Source organism: Bos indicus x Bos taurus, chromosome 3 (genome assembly GCF_003369695.1).
Source record: "Bos indicus x Bos taurus breed Angus x Brahman F1 hybrid chromosome 3, Bos_hybrid_MaternalHap_v2.0, whole genome shotgun sequence".
In the NCBI taxonomy this organism is placed as follows: domain Eukaryota; kingdom Metazoa; phylum Chordata; class Mammalia; order Artiodactyla; family Bovidae; genus Bos; species Bos indicus x Bos taurus.
Window position 1 is genome coordinate 49,954,216 of NC_040078.1, and position 20,103 is coordinate 49,974,318.

At 43.3% G+C, this 20,103-nt stretch overlaps 1 protein-coding gene across 2 annotated transcripts in view; it reads left to right on the plus strand.

Moving 5' to 3' along the window:
* Positions 1-20,103, plus strand: part of BCAR3 (BCAR3, NSP family adaptor protein) — a 152,909-nt gene that overhangs the window by 33,857 nt on the left and 98,949 nt on the right. The gene's annotated exons all lie outside the window — the stretch shown is intronic.

The window sequence follows — 20,103 nt, forward strand, 5'->3', positions numbered from 1 at the left end:
AATTAACTCCCATGGACCCATCACCCAGCTTCAACAGTTATCAACTCGTGGTTGGCTGTACCCCATTCACTTTCCTGCCTCTGGTATTTTTATTATTTTCAGGCAAAGCTTTATTGTGCTCTGTTATTATTTTGAAGCAAATTTCAGACTTCGTTTTATCTGTGAATATTTTGGTATATGTCTTTGAAAGATAAGGACTCTTATTTTAAAAAACATATAGCTACAGCATAAAAAACTGTAACATCTAAAAAAAGAACCATTTCTTAATATCATCCAATTTGGGTGATATTAAGTGTATTTTAAGGTCAGCTTCCTGTATCATTAAGTCCCTCAGAGGGAACCACGGTATTTTTTTTTTTTTTTGCCTCAGATTATGAACTGCATCCATCCATTTCTATAGAGATGTCAGGATTTCTATAATTAGGATGTCTATAATTGTATAGGCGTCCCCATTATCCAGAGCATGCCTATGAAACCTTCCATAAGCTGAGATGGTATGAAGTAGTAGTTCCCCTAGGACACATCATACTATAAATGGATGCATAACATAAATGGAGATAAAGCACAGATGCTCACGCACAGCTCAGGGCCAGGGCGACTTGATGCTGAGAGGCTGCATGTAGTTCTGGAGGGAACTTGGTGCTGCCACTCTCTGCTCTGCGTGTGCACCGCCTGTGCAGCAGCTTCCAGAAAACAGACACTCAACGCTATTTTAGCATTTCACCTTTTTCCACAAAAGCAAAATTCCCGTTCAGACTTCTGTTAGTGAAATCAAGTCCCAATGTAGGTCATTTTGTAAAAGCAAAGTAGTGTCAAGCACACTTCCAAAAAGCGGGGATACCTGTGTTTAGCTGTCAACAAGCTGAAATAAAATCTTGTTTGGTTTTGGATCCATCATCAAGTCAGCTTCAGAATACTTTAGAACAGGAATTGCTTTCTTCTTCTGTCCACCAGGGACCTGGGTAAATAAGACTCATGGTCATAAAGGCTTTTTCTCTGGGTCTGAAATGGGCCTAGTTGTGACCTGCTTGTGGAGCTGGTTTAGAACCGCTGCACCCCTTTTTCTGTTGAGCAAGGCCAGCAGCCTGTGATGCTGTTGGGTAAGCAGGGGGATGGTTTCTTCCGCTGTATCTCCTTACATCTCTCTCTCTCTGTGCAGCCCTGTAGTATGGAAGGCCGCTTTGGTCCTAGCTCATTTATTTGTTCAATACCTGTATATTGAACACCTGTGTTAGTTAGAATATGCTGATTTTGTAAGCACTATTGCTTCACCAGGAAAATTCTGCCCGTATCCTCTAAGTATCTTAACTAAAGGGCTGGTCTGACATAGACGACATTTTAGCTATCAAATCATTGCCCTTTTACAGGGTGGGGAAACATGTGCCCTGACAGGATAGCAGTGGAACATGAGAAATGGTGTCCTCCCAGAGCAAACACTGTAGTGAAGGATCCAGATAATAAATACAAGTAAATAAACAAGACAATGGCAGGTTATAGTCAGTGATATAGAGGAAATAGTAATATGCTGGAGATTTATTGGGGTTATATTTTTTTATAGGGTGGACGGTCTCTGAGGAGGAGAGTTCAGTGGAAGGCTGTCCCGGCATAGGAAGAACAAGTGCAAGGAACCAGGGGTGGGAACATGTTTGAAAAACCCAAAACAAGCTAGGGTGACCTGCGGCTGGAGTGTGGCATGTTGCGAGGCAAGTAGTACGCATGTTGGGAAAGGCCTAGGCAGGCAAGAATTGTATAATTGCAATATTACAGGAGAAGATGAGTGGAAGCCCACATAGTCTCTGGAGAAAGCACTGGAGAGTCTGCAGGGTTTCTGACGTCAGACCACACAGCTTCCCAGGGTGTTCTGGGCATCAGGTGGTTCTGCTCTGCGGAGTCCAGGTGGGTGGCCTGCTGATGACAGGTGTATGTGGAAGTGCACACATGCGCACAGTAATGTTGATATCTCATCGTGGGCACCTGATGCACCGCCATGCAGAAGCAGAGCCATCACTGCCCTGTCTTAGGGAGGCTATGAGGCAGTGAAGGAAAATAACTTCCAGCTAGCCAGAATTAAGCCCAGGCTGCACTCATGGAGTCAGAACCCACTTATTACCTGGCTTCCTGTGGCTACTTTTTATTTAGTTAGTTAAACTCTATATTGAGCTAGATATCCATGGGCTACCACATGGAGATGGTTCACAAAGTCCAGGCTAGGTGTCTACTCTTACCAGGGGGATCTCCCAGGGCCCGGGGGTAGTAATGGAGTCACCCTTTGTAGCTTGAGGAAGTTCTCAATAAACTCCTGAGGCCCAGGCTGTCAACCTGCCAGCAGTTTAAAACCTTTTTAATTGGAAAACTAACTTGGACATAGATCAGATCTTAGATCTTATCGGAGGTGGACTCAAGTCATGAGTTTAAAGTCCAGGCTGTGGAAGACTTAACAAGTGCTGTTGGTTTAGGTTTGTTTCTGATTCAGAGTTACGTTCATCCAAATTCATGTTTTTTTCCCTTAACTTAAAATACCTTATTGTTAAAGGTCAGCACAGGAAGTAAATGCACATCCTTCAAAATTATGCTGAGTGTCGAAGGATCTAAAGTCCTCTTCCCCCACTCCGCACCCTTATTGTTAATGTATTTTGTTTACCTGACACGTCTTAAAAATATCCTGAGTTGTTCTCAGTTTTGAGGACTTCAAAGCACCTTATATTCTTTTTTTTTTTTTCCCTCCCTAAATCCTTTTAAGTATTCCTAATAAGATTATGAGCTGCCTCAGTTACTTTTTGGAACAAGTCAGAGTGTCAACAAGTGTAACATTTTGTGAAAGTGAAAAGCTGGGGACAGGCTGTTTGAATGAGAACCTGAGTGGGAAGTGTGACCAAGGTGCTGGACAGAATTACCTCGAGAGAGAAACAGCATTTCTATTCCTAACTCAGCTCTGACAGCCCGGCAGAGCTGTGAGACCCACCACCCTGGTTCACTCACCGCTGGAAGCTGGGAGCCGTGTGTGTTTTAGAGTTTTGAATCCCTGACTCTAGGGACCTAAGACTAGTTAGGTCTACCTTTAACAGGATTATTGGTTTCTTTTTTTTTTTTTGCCTTGTTTCAGATAAACTCTTTTGGCCTTATTTCTTTTCAGAGTGAATCAGGGGTTAACTTCAGCCAAGAGTAGCTGAAGTTCAACTCTCCCAGATGTCAAGCCTGCAAGCCTTCCATTCCATCGCACTTGGGGTTGGCATGATGATGGTGGGGCTATCTTGGGGAGTGCCCCCCCCTCCCCCGCAACTCCTGATGTGGGCCCACCTATACTCAGAGGGAAGCGCTCCAGATAGCACCTCCTTGTCCTGTGAAATATTCTAAGTTGCAAGTTTGCTGTTTTTCCAACAAATTTGTTTACTTTATTAATCACTAAAAAGTCACCTTTATGGTTGAATTTTAAGTAAATATCAACCCTGTGGAAGGCCCTAGGCAAAGCAGAGGAAGTCTTCCTTTTGACCTAACAATTTACATTAGTAAGCAGTCATATAAACATGTGTCATATTCACATGGATTATTATTCCCTTACATTTTATAGTTATAAAATATCTTCCTGTTCATAAGTTATCTTGTTTGAACATCATAACCCTATGTGACAGTAGATTTCATCGTTAGCAGCAGCATTAGGTTGTCATCAATACAGCTGAGTAAATGGTTCAGAGATTGAATGGTTGAAGCACCTAAGATTAGACCCTCATGTGTGACTGAGCTAGGATTAGGACTCAAAAACTATCATAGGGCCTTCCCCAGACACTGTGCTCTGTAGCCTTGCAAGAAGGCTGGCTCTGCTGTGGGCATCTCTGAGTTATCTTCTTGCGTGAACGCTTCAGTCCCCAGGGTCTGACTGCAGCGTCTCAGACACCCGCCTTGAGGAGGCTAGAGCCTTGGCTGCCAAGAGCAGGCAGAAGGCAGGCCTGGAAGGGGAACTGGTCTCCTCGTTCCGAGACCCGTATCTCTTGGCTCTGTTTTTGTCTTGGCTGCACTTGGATATACTTGTGGTTTGAAAAGGAGCCAAAGTGAGGAGCCCAATGCTCTTAAACCTGCTGCTTGATGTCACAGAAGGAGCCTTTGTTCTGCAGGCTGAGCAAGGCTTCTCTGAGAAGTCTGCAGATGGGATTTCCTCTTGACATTAGCATTGTTTGTCTGGTGTCCCTTGGGTTCATCCATCTTCAAGGATGAATTTTTATTTCAATTTGGGACCTTCCTTGGACTGAGAGGAGACCCGTTCCTGATATGAGAGGTCTGCATTGCCGGGATAGGTGAACGGTCAGCGCTTGGAGTCCACTGTCGGTCCTCTCCCTGCCCATGGGTACGTGGAGGCGCACATTCCTGGGAACAGCTGCTGAGAACGTAATTCCTTCTACCCCCTGTGCTGTGGGAGCATGTGGCTGGACAATGTGGTGTTTCATTAATCTGCATGAGTGGAGCTGACTGACTAGTCACAAGTGTTTTAACTAATGGGGGCCAGAAAGTCTGCAGAATGATTCCAAGTTAAAATCCCGTATCCTTTCCCAGGCAGTTAAGTAACCTTCTGTGTCATAGTGTCAGCTCTTCAAATTTGAAGCTGAAGTGTTAAGACACAGGCTCTGTGCAGAAGACCCTACTCCAAACACTGATTCTAGGCTGTGTCGGTACTGTCACCTGAAAAATTGTTTCCACAGCCACCAAGTTCTAGAACTATTGATTTATGCTCCCCCAGACATGCAAATAAAGTAGTCTTTAGCACAACGTTAATCAGAAGGATCTACTATGTGAAGGTCCACACGCAAGCATCTGCACAATTTATACATGGGCATGTCTGCTGTCTACCGATTGGAAGCTCTTTGGGCACAGAGAAAAAGTTGGGTTTAGATTTGAAAAAAGGCTATTTAATATGAATAAATTCTTTTTAGTAGAAGGTACATTTATTGAGTTAGCAGAGTGGCAATGGCGTAACAGCCAAGAATGTCTCCAGAAAGTAATAACCCATGCATTGAATTTTTATTTTTAAATTTTGAAGTTAAGTTTTATGAACAGTTTGAAATGCCCCTTGGTGTTTAAGTGCAGCTGTTGCGGATGGGTTAGTGAATTCCAAGCCATGGTGCATGTCCAGGCCCTGGTGGCCCCTGGTGTGCTGAGGCCAGGAGCAGCTGGGTCAGAGGTGAGCTCAGCCCCTGCTGGGCATCTGGTACCAACCCAGGGTTGGGGGAGCCCAGAGAATGGGGAATGCCTGCAGGCCCACCAGCTGCCTGACAGTGTCCTAAATCTTCTACCCACAGGGATGGTTTCAACCTAAAGGCTGGGATCTGTGCATTCTCAGCTGTTCTGGGGGAAAACTGAAGTACTTTTTTTTTTAACTGATTGTAAACCACAACCAAGAAAATGATCAGACTTACACAAAACCGTCCTTGTTAAGTAGAGCTGTTCAACATCTTCTTTCCTCCCCCAGTCTCCCCAACAAATCTGCTTTAAATTCCTGTTTATTCAGGCCTCCTGCACGTTATTTGAGCAAAAGTCAGGTTTGTCAGTCTTCTGTGAGTCAGAAACTCTGAGTTTTTCACACCCCTCAGGAGAGGTTGAAGCACACTGTAGACAGAAGATGTTCTGCAGTTACAGATGACTCGTGTTCGTATCACGTGTGGATTGGGGAGCCATCCCAGCCAGGCCCGGAGGTGGGAGCTGGAGAAGTTGCTTTTGTTGTTTAGGAGATCCCTTCGTGGGGACTGGACTGGAGCCACAGGAGTGATAAGCCCTCCGGCCACCTCCGGCCACAGCCACCCTGCTGTTCACAGCTTTGTTATGCTGTCACCACCCAGTCTGTCTCTAAGAGGCTAGCTGCAGGATCGCCTACAGAATTTCAAGCTTTGTTTCCTCCAAGGCCCCAACACTGAGGGTGTTCCTGTTTTTGGATTGTGCTGTTATTTACAAATTACAGAAGTCTGAGAAACCTTCCGTGTTGACCCAGCCTTTATGTCTGTGGTTCCAGAATCACTTGCAAAAGTAGTCAGGGGTGGACAGAGAGAACGTGAGTCATGTAATCCAGGAGGTCTCAGTCTATCCACCACTAGGTGTGTGAACTAGGACAGGGTCTAAACTATAAACTGAGGGTGAGCATAATGCTTCCGAGGGGTGCTGTGAAGATTCACTGGTCACTCAACCTGCAAGTTCCACTAAATGGCACGGCTCTGACTTTCACTCTTAAGCCTGGTTCTGCCTTCTGGGAGTCTGGGTAGAACAGGTCATGTCCTTGCTCTCACTTCCACCTGATCATAGCAGCTTATTCTTCTCCTGCCAACTCTGCTGGGTGACGCCTGACCTGAAGGCCACTGGTCATTTTGCTGGGATGTTGATGTAGCCGTGGATATCAAAGAAAGCAGCTAGTGACCTTGGGGTTGATTCCAGCAAACAGACTGGGTGGCTATGTGACCTTGTGTAAGTTACTTCATCTTTCTGACCTCCACATCCTCAAAGGGTGGCTTGGGGGTCAAATACAACCCCACGTGAAGGCACCTAGCTCAGGACCTGGCATGGAGCAGGGGCTTAGATGTTGGTTTCCGCCCTTCCTTCCTCTTGGAAGTCCAAAGGCCAGAACTTGGAGGCTACTAATCCTCGTATGTAACCTGAGATCACGTTCAATGCCTGTGGGTTTCCATGGGAGAAAGTTTCCCATGTGTTGACAGTCTGGCCGGAATCCCTCTATCTGGGTCTGCTCTAAGCGGCCCTGCAGCAGGGCATCTTGGCCACCACTCAAGCTTACAGGTCTGACAACCCCATGGCACATGGAAAATCAGCACACCATGGTACTGAGGCATAGAGTCTGTCCTTGGTGAACTGGCCCAAGCCCTTGCCTGCTTGTCCCTGTACTCAACGTCTGTGTCTTCACTGTTTCTTTGAGTATTTATTGAGTTTGTTTAGTGTCAGGTATTGTGCTGGGTTCTTCACAGGTGGCTCAGTGGTGAAGGATCCGACTGCCAATGAAGGAGACGTGGGTTTGATCCCTGGGTCGGGAAGATCCCCTGGAGCAGGAAACAGCAACCCACTCCAGTATTCTTGCCTGGAGAATCCCATGGACTGAAGCCTGCCAGGCTTCTCGGTCCATGGGGCCACAGAGAGTCGGACACGACTGAGTAACTGAGCACGCACGTTGTGCTGGGTACCAGGTCCCAGTGGAGCATAAAGTATAGATGTGGGCCTTGTCCTTGGGGAGTGCCCAGTTTAGTGCACTAAACTGAATGAGGAGGTACATGGAAGGTCATATCAGAGAGCCCTGAGTTCCTTGAATTGGGGGGAGAGAAGGGTTCTCTGCAGGAGGGAACATTTGAAGATTGAATATAAAAAAACAATGTAAACTTCTTCATTAATATTTTATGTTATGATGTATTAAGATAATATTTTTGAAGTATAAACTTAAAACATTATTAAAATTGAGTTCACCTCTTTCTTTTCAATGGACTACTAGGAAAGTTTACATTACATGTTTTTCACATTGGATTTCTGTTAGTTCCAGTCTAGACCTCACTAAGGAGTTTAGATTTTCTCCGCAGGTCAAAGGGAAGCCTTTAAAGGGTTTTAAGCAAGGGAATAGCATGATCTGGCTCAGTTAATAGAAGACTCAGTGGAGAAGTGATTGAAGGCGGAATAGGAATTGAAGGGAGGGTAGGAGGCGGTTGCAGAAGTTTAGAAAGCAGAGGGGATCTGTTCTGGGAGGGTAGTAGGGGAGATGAAAGTGGGAGGATTCAAGATCTATTTTGTAGGTAGAATCTACCAGAATTACTGAGGGTTCGATAGAGAGGGATGAGGCAGTGGGACAGTCAAGCATGGCTCAGGGAACTGGGTAGGGGAGCGGGCCATTTACAGAGCCGGGGAAGAGTGGAGAGGAACAGGGCTTTATTTGGTGATCAGGCTGCTTTTTCCTGGGAGGAGGAGGTGATGGATGGTTCGATTGCAAAGAATCGAGACTTCTGTTTTACGTGTGCAGAGTCTGAGATGTTTGCGTGTCTACTGGAGGTGTTAACCAACCAGTTGGTGTTGTGAGCCTGGAGCTATGGAGCGAGGTCTGGGCTAAAAGTTATAAAGTTAGGAGTCTGCATACAAATGATGTTAAAGCCAGAAATGGATGCCATTGGCCAGGGAGAGAGCTGTATAGAGCATAAAGAGAAGGCCCCCTAGAGCCCAGCCAGGAGGAACCTGAGCACAGACCATTCTGGGGAGTCAGCATAGGAGGCTGAGTGTTCAGTGGGGAGCAGAGAAATGAGGCAGGAACCACACATGGTTGGTGTTCAAAGGAAGGTGGGGATGAGAGACAAAATTCAACAGGAAAAGATCTAATCTTTTAAGTATGTAGTAAAACAAAGCACATTTTTTCATTACTTGATTCTTTTTATAAAACGTTTTTGATTTGATTAAACCAGACGTGCCCCCGGGGCCACCCTCCCTGTGGGCCTGTGTCAGCAGTGTGGTGATTATGCCTGCGGTTGGTTCCTTCCCTGGCGGTTCTGTGCATCCCTCAACAGCTCCGTGGACAGAGGTTACATAGACCACTGTGGTTGGTGTTCAGATTTTTGCCTGAGGGGTGAGGGCTGTTTTTCTAAGATGCCTGCTCTGGAAAAGGGGCCTGGGGTGCATGTTCCTATATATGTTTGGCTGAGTGAAGTCTTTCCTTTTATTTTCTCAAAACTGTAGCACTTTGGGGCTTCCCTGACAGCTCAGTTGGTAAAGAATCTGTCTGCAATGCAGGAGACCCTGGTTCAATTCCTGGGTTGGGAAGATCCACTGGAGAAGGGATAGACTACCCACTCCAGTATTCTTGGGCTTCCCTTAGGGCTCAAATGGTAAAGAATCCACTTGCAATGCGGGAGACCTGGGTTCGATCCCTGGATTGGGAAGATCCCCTGGAGAAGGGAAAGGCTACCCACTCCAGTATTCTGGCCTAGAGAATTCCATGGACTGTATGGTCCATGGGGTCATAAGGAGTCGGACAGAATAAAAGTGGTACTTTTATTCTGTCTCTGAGTTAGTTGAGAAGAAACCTTTACAAACACACTCCTTTAGCAGTGAGTGGAGAAGGCAATGGCACCCCACTCCGGTACACTTGCCTGGAAAGTCCCATGGACGGAGAAGCCTGGGGGGCTGCATTCCATGGGGTCATGAAGAGTCGGACACGACTCAGAGACTTCCCTTTCACTTTTCACTTTCATGCACTGGAGAAGGAAATGGCAACCCACTCCAGTGTTCTTGCCTGGAGAATCCCAGGGACTGTAGAGCCTAGTGGGCTGCCGTCAATGGGGTGGCACAGAGTCGGACAAGACTGAAGCGACTTAGCAGCAGCAGCAGCAGCAGCAGGGGAATGGTTGGGGGCAGGGTGGATGGGGCCAGTAGGAGTGGAGGAAGGGCAGATAGACACCAGCCAAACAAAGCATCTGCTTTTATCAAAAGTGCTGTGTTTGGGCTTAGCCAGCCTGAAGCCTGATGATTCACTGATGCCAGAACCTCTCTGCCTGCCAAGAGACATACTGGCCTTGATATGGTTTTTCTCGTTGTTACTCTATTCAGTTTGACTGACTGCTGCCAAGTTAAGATTTCAACAGTGGCTTTTAACTTAATGCTGTCCTGGAATTCTGCTGAACACAAGTTAACCCATGAGCACATCAGGTCTTTGTCAACCAGGACCACTTGGTATTAACCTTGGATTCCTGTAGAGACTCACCATAGTGTGATATGTAGGATATTTAAATGGTGCTGTTTTAACATGATTAGGGAATCTGCCTGAGGAGGCGGTTTAATTGCCATTCTTTCAGTGTATGTCATGAACACATTCATCAGGCATGGCTGTATTTTCAGATGAGATGGAAACTGACTCATAGGAGCAGGAATTGGCTGCTGAAGTGAAAGAAGCAGGAGTTTGAGAAGCAGCTGGGCCTTAGGATCTCTGGTCACCAGGACGGGAATTGTGTCTTCATGTACAGTCTACCCTGGGCTGTAGGAAGAAAGATTCCCCAAGTTGAGGGAAATGACAAAGAAAGTCTCACCGTCTGAGGCTCTGAAAGGGAAATGCAATTCAGGACAACTGACAGCAACATGCTGACCAGAGTTTGGAGGAGGAACAGGTATGTTGTGACCATCCAGGGAGCGCTCGTGTTTAAGGATGTGTAGGGAGGACTGTCTCCAGCCTGGACTGACCCGTGTACAGGATCCCCCAGACTGTAGCATGATGAGCCAGGGCTGATCTGATAAATTCATTCACTAGGACCCTGAGTATTTGTGTGCTGGAGACTCAAAGACAGGCCAGGGCTTTTGTCCAGTTGAGGAGCTCGTGGCCCTGGGAGCAGGGGATGCATGTTTTGAACCATCTGAGCTCACCTGCACCTGTTCTCTCTCTGCTGCTGACCTGCCTTCCCATCCACACTTTTGCCCTCCATGTCACTCCACTAGCTCAGTAAACAATTCTACTTTTCTTGACCTCTGACTAACATCTTTCCAGGTATCATGTTACTTTTTCTCCTTGACCAGATGATTGCAGGTTGTGCTTTCTAGGTAACTGTCCCTCAGAGCCTGCCTTCACTGTGCCACCACTTGCTCTGGGCTGTTCTGTCCTTGGACCCAGACTTAGGAAAGGTTGGGCCATGCAACCGAGGCCCGTATCAGAGGGTGGCTCTGGGCTGTGAAAAGAACTCGAGTGCAGAGTGAACAGAGGATTGTAAGGAATGCTATGGGTAACAAAAAGGGCTTTCAGAAATTATGTTTGGAATAATAAAACCAAAGAGAGGGGGATGTGAGAGAAACCAAACTGCTGAGCTTCTGTTCAGCTTGCGTTTTTTCCTTTTTTTTTGGTCGAGGAAATGACTTCTCTGATTGGAAAGGGTAGGATAGAGGTGAAGGAGGATAGTAGATGAGGCCGTGACAAGAGGCTCTAATGCCATCAAATAAGCTGAAGCCCCAAGGCTCCAGAAGAAAGGCTGAGACCACCAGACCAGTGCACAGCATTGGAAGCATTGGAGAAATGCTGGCATCACCAAGAGTGACAGGAGAGATGAAGATAGATAAGGATTTTAGTTTTCAAAACGGAACTAGGGAGATACAATTAATCTACAAAATGGTAAGATTGACATCCATCTCAGGAAATATTCTAAAAAGGATTATTAGAACAATGATTTTTGAATACTTGGGGAAGGAAGCAACAACCAGTAGTAATTAGCAGGGCTTTGCCAAAAAGCAGGTCGGACTAGTTTCACTTTCCTTCCTGGGGTTACTTTGTTGGTAGATTAGAGGACCGTTGAGAAGGTGTATATTCAGATGTCAGTCATCAGTGATATCCTTAGGATGAAAGTGATTGCAAGCCAGATGATGGTACAGGAAACACACTCTAGGCTGTGTCTGTAGCCCGTTTCTAGCCAACTTTAAAATATGTTTTAGACAATGATGCTGACATAAACATCATGTTGGTGGATGTTATGAATATTGGGGGAATAACTAATATGTCAGAGATAGAAGTAAGATCCAAAAAAGATCTTGGCATTTTGAAACAACAGACCAAACCTAACTAGAAGGACTCTGTGTGTGTGTGTGTGTGTGTGTGTGTGTGTGTGTGTGTGCACATGCACACACGCAGAGTCACTCAGTCGTGTCCAACTCTTTGCGACCCTTTAGACTCTAGCCCGCCAGGCTCCTCAGTCCATGGGATTCTCCAGGCAAGAATACTGAAGTGGGTTGCCATTCTCTTCACCAGGAGATCTTCTCAACTCAGGGATCAAACCCGAGTTTCCCGTGTCTCCCGCATTGCAGGCAAATTCTTTGCCTGGTGAGCCATCGGGGAAGCCCAACTGGAAGGACTCAGGAGGGACAAAGACTTGGACTAAGTCCAAAAAACAAAATAAATGTATAGCGTTTGGCTTAATAGCCACATGTGAAAAAGTATTCCAGGATTTAGGTAATTGCAACCCTAGAATGAGTCAGCAGTATTCTAGGGTTGTCAAAGAAGCTAATGTGATTTTAGGAGCATTAATTGAAGTTTCATAATTGGACCAAGGGAAGTGGTTACACTTGGCTGCCCAGCTCCCATCTGGTGACTTGTTATCTCTAAACAACAGAAATAGAAGATGAATTCCTCCACTACAGAGCAGTTAGCTTCTGTCTAGATCACTCGTCTACTTTAAAGCAGAGACGTTTAATCATCAAGGCATACCCCTAAGGTTCTTTGTATTAGTGAAAAGGAACTCCTCATGTCATGGGTTAACCCTGGGAGGAGAATATAAAATAAGCACCAGCCTTAATCCTGTCAACTACTAGTGAGCCAGCTTTAACAAATGAAATCAAGAAGTATGTCTTGAGATGTGGGAGAGTAAATCTCGTATTTATTTTGCAAAGGGATGAAACAAAATGTACTGTCTGAAATGCACATCTAGGACTGTTATAGTTCTCTGTTTTTAAAGCTACATCCCGTTTTAAAGCACAATCGTATGCATATTTTATAATTAATTTCATAATTAGCTTTTATGGGTGATTTTTCTTTTTCTTTTCTTTTTGGCTTCTTCTTTTTTTTAAAGATTAAAGTAGAATTGACTTACAATGTTAACAGATTACATCCTTCTTTTAATTAGCAAAGACAGTGCATATACTATGCCCCTGTGTGGCATGAGAAAGTAACTTTAAAAAATTTTTTTAATTTATTTTTATTTTTAATTGGAAGATAATTGCTTTACAATGTTGTGTTGGTTTCTGCCATACAACAACATGAATCAGCCATAAGTATACATATGTCCCCTCCCTCTTGAACCTCCCTCCTACCCCTCTAGGTTGTCACAGGGCACCAGTTTGACCTCCCTATGTCATACAGCAAATTTCCACTAGCTATCTGTTTTACATGGGGCTTCCCAGGTGGCTCAGTGGTAAAGAATCTGCCTGCTAATACAGGAGATGAGGGTTCGATCCCTGCATTGGGAAAATCCCCTGGACAAGGGAATGGCAACCCACTCCAGTATTCTTGCCTGGGAAATCCCATGGATAGAGGAGCCTTAGTGGGCTACAGTCCATACAATCTCGAAGAGGAGCCTGGTGGGCTACAGTCCATGGAGTCACAAAGAGTTGGACACGGCTGAGTATGTACTAATGGTAGTTTCATTCCTAGTTTTTTAAGAAATCTCCATGCTATTCTATGCTAAGTCACTTCAGTCATGCCCAACTCTGTGTGACCCCATAGACGGCAGCCCACCAGGCTCCCCCGTCCCTGGGATTCTCCAGGCAAGAACACTGGAGTGGGTTGCCATTTCCTTCTCCAATGCATGAAAGTGAAAAGTGAAAGTGAAGTCGCTCAGTCATATCCGACTCTTAGCGACCCCATGGATTGCAGCCTAACAGGCTCCTCCGTCCATGGGATTTTCCAAGCAAGAGTACTGGAGTGGGGTGCCATTGACTGTTCTCCATAGTGACTGTATCAGTTAACATTCCCACAACTGTGCAATAAGGTTCCTTTTCTCCACATCCTGTCTAGCATTTATTGTTTGCAGGGTTTTTGCTGATGGCCATTCTGACCAGTGTGAGATGGTACTTCATTGTAGTTTTGCCTTACATTTCCCTAATAATGAGCGATGTTGATCATATATTCCTGTGTTTATTGGCCATCTGTATGTCTTCTTTGGAGAAATGTCTACTTAGGCCTTCTGCCCATTTTTTGATTGGGTTGTTTGTTTTTCTGATATTGAGCTGCATGGGCTGCTTGTATATTTTGGAGATTAATCATTTGTCTGTTGCTTCGTTTGTAATTATTTTCTCCCATTCCAAGGGTCGCTTTTTTTCATCTGGTGTATAGTTTCCTTTGCTGTGCTTTTAAATTTAATTAGGATAAAGTAACTCGTTACTGCAACTTTAATGTGATTCCCAGTATCAGTGGAGAAACTGTCCATCTAACTACACACTAGCTCATGTTTTTCCAAGTGATGTCATTTCTCCACTCACCAGGCCAGTCCTGTTTTAAGCATCTAGTTCTTCACTTTCCCATAAACAGTTGGAAATGACCTTGTGGTCCACTCAGTCCTCTTGGTTATCTCCCTGGTTAACCTCCTCTCTGGCATTTCAAACAGGTCCAGAGAGATTCATTTGCAGCTGAAGCAGCCAGCTTCTCAAGACCACTTTGAAAATACCTAGTCTCAGAGGGGCTGGGGAGCTAGGCGCTGGCCCGACAGCAGTGACCTTCCACTGCTAAGGGAGTTCTGTCTTCGGCCATCACCGCTCGGTCACAGGCCTGTGGCTATATTATCTCCTTCATGAGGCGGCCCGTCAGTCCAAGAACAACATTTCTCTCATGTTCCCTCTCTCTCTCCAATGTTATTCTTCCCTTGATGAACCCGTGGAGTGTGGTGGGAAGGGTTAGAGTCTAGATCTGCTGCATAGTGCAGAGAACACACACACACACACACACTCATACTCATTCATTCAAACCAGCATGGATTGAGCAGCTGTACTCTGGGGCTACAGAGGTGAATAAAATAAAATATGGTCCCTATTCTTAGTGAGATCATAGTCCAGTAAGGGAAATAAACAGGCATATACATATTGTATTGAATTATTATTTGTTATAGTAAAGTTTTATATTATAACAAATAATTATAATTCAATATAATGCATGTACTCCTTTATATGTTTTATAATGCATAGAAAATAAGTGCCAGTGAGATGTTATTAATTCTGTGAGTTGGTGGTGGGGAGGGAGGAAGGGGAAAGAGTGGTCAGAGAAGATGGAAATGAATAGAAACGATGGGGACTCTGTAGACTTCTTGGTTCAGGGAATTCCAAATAGTTTGGATTTGTTGGAGCGTAAGGAGCATGGTGAGGAGATGAAGCTGGTGAGATGGACAAGGCCTTCGAATCGTGGATAACGTCTAATAAAATATAAGATGAGAATGCTGTACTCTCACACATGTTAATCTTACCTGAAAGAACATGGGTTTAGTCAGAAATATTGGCCAATGGAAGCAAAATCTTAATAGATTCAAAGCCTCTTGCTATCCCTTCCTACCCCGCCACAGCTCCCCAAGGTGTTGAGATGTTGATAAAACTGCATGCTGGCAGACAGAGTGACTGAGGGCTCTAAGTTCCAAGGCCATGTCCACATGCACGTAGGCTGAGTTTGCCAACAAAGGGCAAACTTCCTCCCAATTATTGGGTTCACCTTTCCTGCTTGTCGATGTGCCCTTGCACAGGGGTTGGTTAAGGACGGTAAACCAGTAGAGTCCCCCAGGCTGCAGTGTTGGTCTTCTTTGGCACCACTGCTACGTGTGAAGAGGCCCATTGGTCACACTCGCCTTAAGTCTCTCTGTATTGCATTTCAGTTAAATGTTCTAGGAATGAGGTCATTTGTGGTAAATGGATACTTGCAAGCTAGAACTCCATTCAGACGTATAAACCTCCTAGTCCCTCACCTCAGTAAGTTTTGAGTTGATGATTTTTGCAGTGCCTTCATATCTGGGAACCGCACTGTACTTGGCAGCTTTGTGTAGATTCTTTGTGTGTTCTACAGTCATCATTTGTGAATCATGACAGTTTTCTTCTTCCTTTTCCACTTCTTATACTTTTTATTTCTTTTGCTTATTTAAATGCACTGACTAGGACCTCCAGGACAGTGCATTGCAACAGTAATAGGGGGCATCCTTATCTTGTTTCTGATTGATTGATTGGTTTTAATAATGATTCTAATACTTCACCATTAAGAATGAGGTTTTTACCAGATATATTTGTTCTTTTTTATTTCTAGTTTGTGATGAGGTAGCTTTTTCCTCGCTGAGATCATGAAAAATTGGTGGTATTTGTTTAAATCTTCTTCCTCTTCCCATTAATTAGAAGCCCCAAATGATTTTTCTTTTAATCTGTTAATGTGGTAAATAGATTTTCTCAAGTTAAACGGACTCTGTATTCCAGGAGTCAACCCAGTTTGATTATATTTTTATACATTCTTGGATTCTTAAATTAGGTTTGTCAATATTGTAGGATTTTTTTTGTATCTCTTCATGTGTAAGATTAACCTATACTTTTTCTTTCTTTTATTAACCTGGTGTCCTTTAGTATCAAAATTATAATATCCTCTTTTTCAAATTTCTTGAGTTTATATAATTTTCATAGTAATAAATTCCAAAGTTTGGCAGAACTTCCTGGTTAGAAAAACCATCTAGATCTGTAGCTGTTGAACAACTGACTCAATTTTTTAATTGTTATAGATAGGACTCTTCAGGTTTTCTGTTTGAGTCTATTTTAGTATTATTTTTCCAGGAATTTGTTTTTTTCCTAAGCTTTCAAATTTATTGGTATAAAGATGTTCATAGTGTTCTCTTACTGTGCTCTCTTGTATCTGTGATTATGTGCTGCGTGTGCTCAGTTGCTCAGTCATGTCCACGTGGCTCTTTGTGACCCCAAGGCCTGTAGCCCGCCAGGTTCCTCCTCTGATTTTTCCCGTAAGAATACTGGAGTGAGTTGCCATTTCTTCCTCCAGGGGATCTTCCTGACCCGGGATCTCTGATTATACCCCCACTTTATTTCTCTGCTGTTTCGTGCCTTCTCTCATTCTCCCCCCTCTAGATTATGTCTGTCAGAGGTTTATTTTATTAGACTCCTGAAGAACCAGGCTTCATCTGTTGCTGCCTTACTGTATCATTTTTTTTTAATTTCTGCATTTTAAAAATCTTTAGTCTATTTTTTAAATATTTGTTCTGTTCTCTTAAGCTAGAAACAGTTAATTTCAGTCTTCTCTAAAAGTAAGCATTTAAGGCTCTAGTCTCCTAGACTCCTCCAAATAACCACTTTGATTGTATCCTACATGTGCTATATCCTACATTGTGCAAATCTGTCTTGAGTTTAATCTGGTTAACAGTTGCCATGTTTGGTGATACATTTGAGTTTATAGCTACCTCTTATTCTGCGTGTCTGTACTGTTCATACATTTTTCTAAACTATGGTCATTTTTTTAACTGCCTTATTTTGAATTGTCTTTAAAAAAAAAAAAACCCTCTATTCCTATTCATTTAATGGTTAGTTTAAAAATACCTTTCAATGACTTTATACAACATAATAGAGTAAAACAATACCTTTCCTTCTTCTCAAGCAATGCAGGATTTAGAACATGCGCTTCGGGCACCTTCTACTTGGCTCCTATGTCAGTGTTGACCTGTGTTTTAGTTTGTCTTTTAAAATTGTAGTTAGTTACACATACCATCGGAGAAAGCGATGGCTCCCCACTCCAGTACTCTTGCCTGGAAAACCCCATGGACGGAGGAGCCTGGTGGGCTGCAGTCCATGGGGTCGCTAAGAGTCGGACATGACTGAGCGACTTCACTTTCACTTTTCACTTTCACACATTGGAGAAGGAAATGGCAACCCACTCCAGTGTTCTTGCCTGGAGAATCCCAGGGACGGGGGAGCCTGGTGGGCTGCCGTCTATGGGGTCTCACAGAGTCGGATATGACTGAAGTGACTTAGCAGCAGCAGCAGCACACATACCATAAAATTTACCTTCTTAACCATTTTTAAGTGCATGGTTCAGTAATGGTAAGTACATTCACATTGTTGTACAACCAGTCTCCAGAACTCTCTTCAGCTTGCAAAGCGGAAAATCTGCACACATTAAACAACTCCCCGTTCCCTGCCCACCGCACACCCTCCCCTGCCCCTGGCCACCACAATTCTACTTTCTGACTCTATGATTTTGACTACTCTGGGTACCTCATATAAGTGACATCCTCATGGGTATTTGTCTTTTGTGACTGGCTTATTTCACCTACCATATTGTCCTTGAGGTTCTTCTGTATGCTAGCATATGTCAGAGTTTTCTTCCTTTTTGAGGCCAGATGATATTCCATGGTATAGATCACGTTGTATATATGGCACATTTTGTTTATCCATTCATCTGTGAATAATACTGCTATAAATGTGCACAAATATCTCTTCAAAATCCTTGCTTTCAATTTTGGGGGTATATATTCAGAACATAAATTGCTGGATTGTATGGGAATTCTACTTTTACTTTTTGAAGAGCCAACATACCGTTTTCCACGGCAGCTGTACCATTTTACATTCCCACCAACAGTGCACAGGATTCGTTTCTCCACATTCTTACCAACGCTTGATTGTCTGTTTTTTAACTCCACGGATTGGACATTGTCTTGTTTTCACCATCAGTGCCGTTTTAGAGTTGCCTGTCTATTTACCAGTTTCTCTGTGCATCGTTCAGTCTTAGACCCTAAGTTTTCCTTCTGGCATACTTTTCCTGCTTCCTGAAGGGTATTCTCTACTTTTATTTGTCTCTGATTGTCTTTATTCACCCTTGTTCTCAGTAGTTTTCTGGGCAAGAAATTTTGTGCTCCTCACTTTCCCTTTTGGCTGCTGAAAATCTCCTGTCAGTCTAATTGTCATTGCTGTCAAGGCAACCTTTCTTTGCTCTTCTGTTGCTTTTAAGATCTTCTCTTTGTTTTTGGTAGTCTGTAACTTCCTTAAAATGTGTTTATTTTTTTTTTATACTGCTTAGGACTCATGGGATGCCTGAATCTGATAATTAGTATTTTTCATTAACTTTGACGATTTCCCATCATTATTTGACTGTTGCTTTTTGCCTTTTTCTATTCTCTCTTTCTAGAGTTCTGGTTAAATATAAGTAAACCTTTTCATTCTACCTTCTGCATCTCTTTTATATTTTCCCTGACTCTTTCTCTGCTGTGTTTTGTATAATTTATTTATTTATTTTAATTCATAAATATTTTCTCTAGTAATGTCTGGCTTATTTATAAGATTATTTTTATATTTATATCTAGATGTTGTGATCAACTTTTTAAAATTTCTAGATGTTAGATTATTTTTGTATCTGCTTGTTTATTCTTAAGGCACATTTTTTAGTCCATCTTTTAAAAAAAATTATCATGCATCATTATTTTATAGCTTACCTCTGAAATTCTAATATCTGAATTCTTTAGGGATCTCAATCGGTTGTCATTTCTGCTCATTTTGGAGATTGTCATTGGGGCTTATTTTCTGGTGTATGTAATTATTTCTAAAAGGGAGTTTATATTTAACCAAACTTGTGGATATCCTGTGTAGCTTCTGTTGATGAAGTTTTCCTCCAGAAAGCACTTCTACATTGTTCCCTGACACTAACCCAGACACTTTAATATTTTGCTCAGTTTTGGATTCTCTATCAAAGCAGGTCATATCAATTTGCATCCCAAAGGATGACTTGTGCTTTTCACATTCTTAGGGGAGACTATTACTACTGCTATTTTTTCCATCAGAATCTGTGGTGGAGATAGCAGGTCTCCTGGGTTTCCTTTGCTAGAGCATGTTTTTGTCTTGTGTTGTATTTAGCACATTTCTTCTGTGGTGGGCGGTGTAGTCCTGGTCTGACTGTTCTAGCATTATGCAGGGAACTCACTTCAGAGTGAGTTGCTCGGTCTTGCGGACCCAGGGCTTTGCCTCCCTGCTTCCCTCCTTATCTTTTTGTTGTTGTTCACATTTTGTGTTCTGAATTTGTTCTCTTTTTGTATCTGTTTTATATATATGTCTGTGTTTCCTGAGACTTTCCCTTTCTTGTGACTTCAACAATATTTTTGAAAATACATTTTTAATTTGATTATCATTTAGATTTGAGACTACCTGGTCTGCCAGGTTAAGCAAATGAAGGTCCCAGTGTGGAACTTTCTATTTTTCTGAGTCTTTATTTGTATATATGGTGGTTAATTGTGCATTATATGTTCATTTGTCCTTGCCCTTGTTTATTTATTAATTGGCTACTATGTGACAAATACTTTGGTACGTGATTAGTATACATTAATGAGCAAGACAGAAGTAGCCTCTGACTTGACAGAGCTTACAGTCCTGCAGAAAAGACATAAACGAGCAGTGGCAGCTGAGGCGGGGTGATGGAGGAGACCAAAGCGTTATGTAAAATTGGGCTCTCTTATCTAGCTTCTGCACAGCTCCTTTGTTTTATTGTTCCTTGGTTTTCATGAGTTAACTACTTTTGCTGGTACGAAGGGATTACTTAAATATTATATTTTATTATACTCTAAGAGAAGGATTTCTGTGTTCATAGTTTGAAGGATGTGAAAGACCCCAGAAAATAAG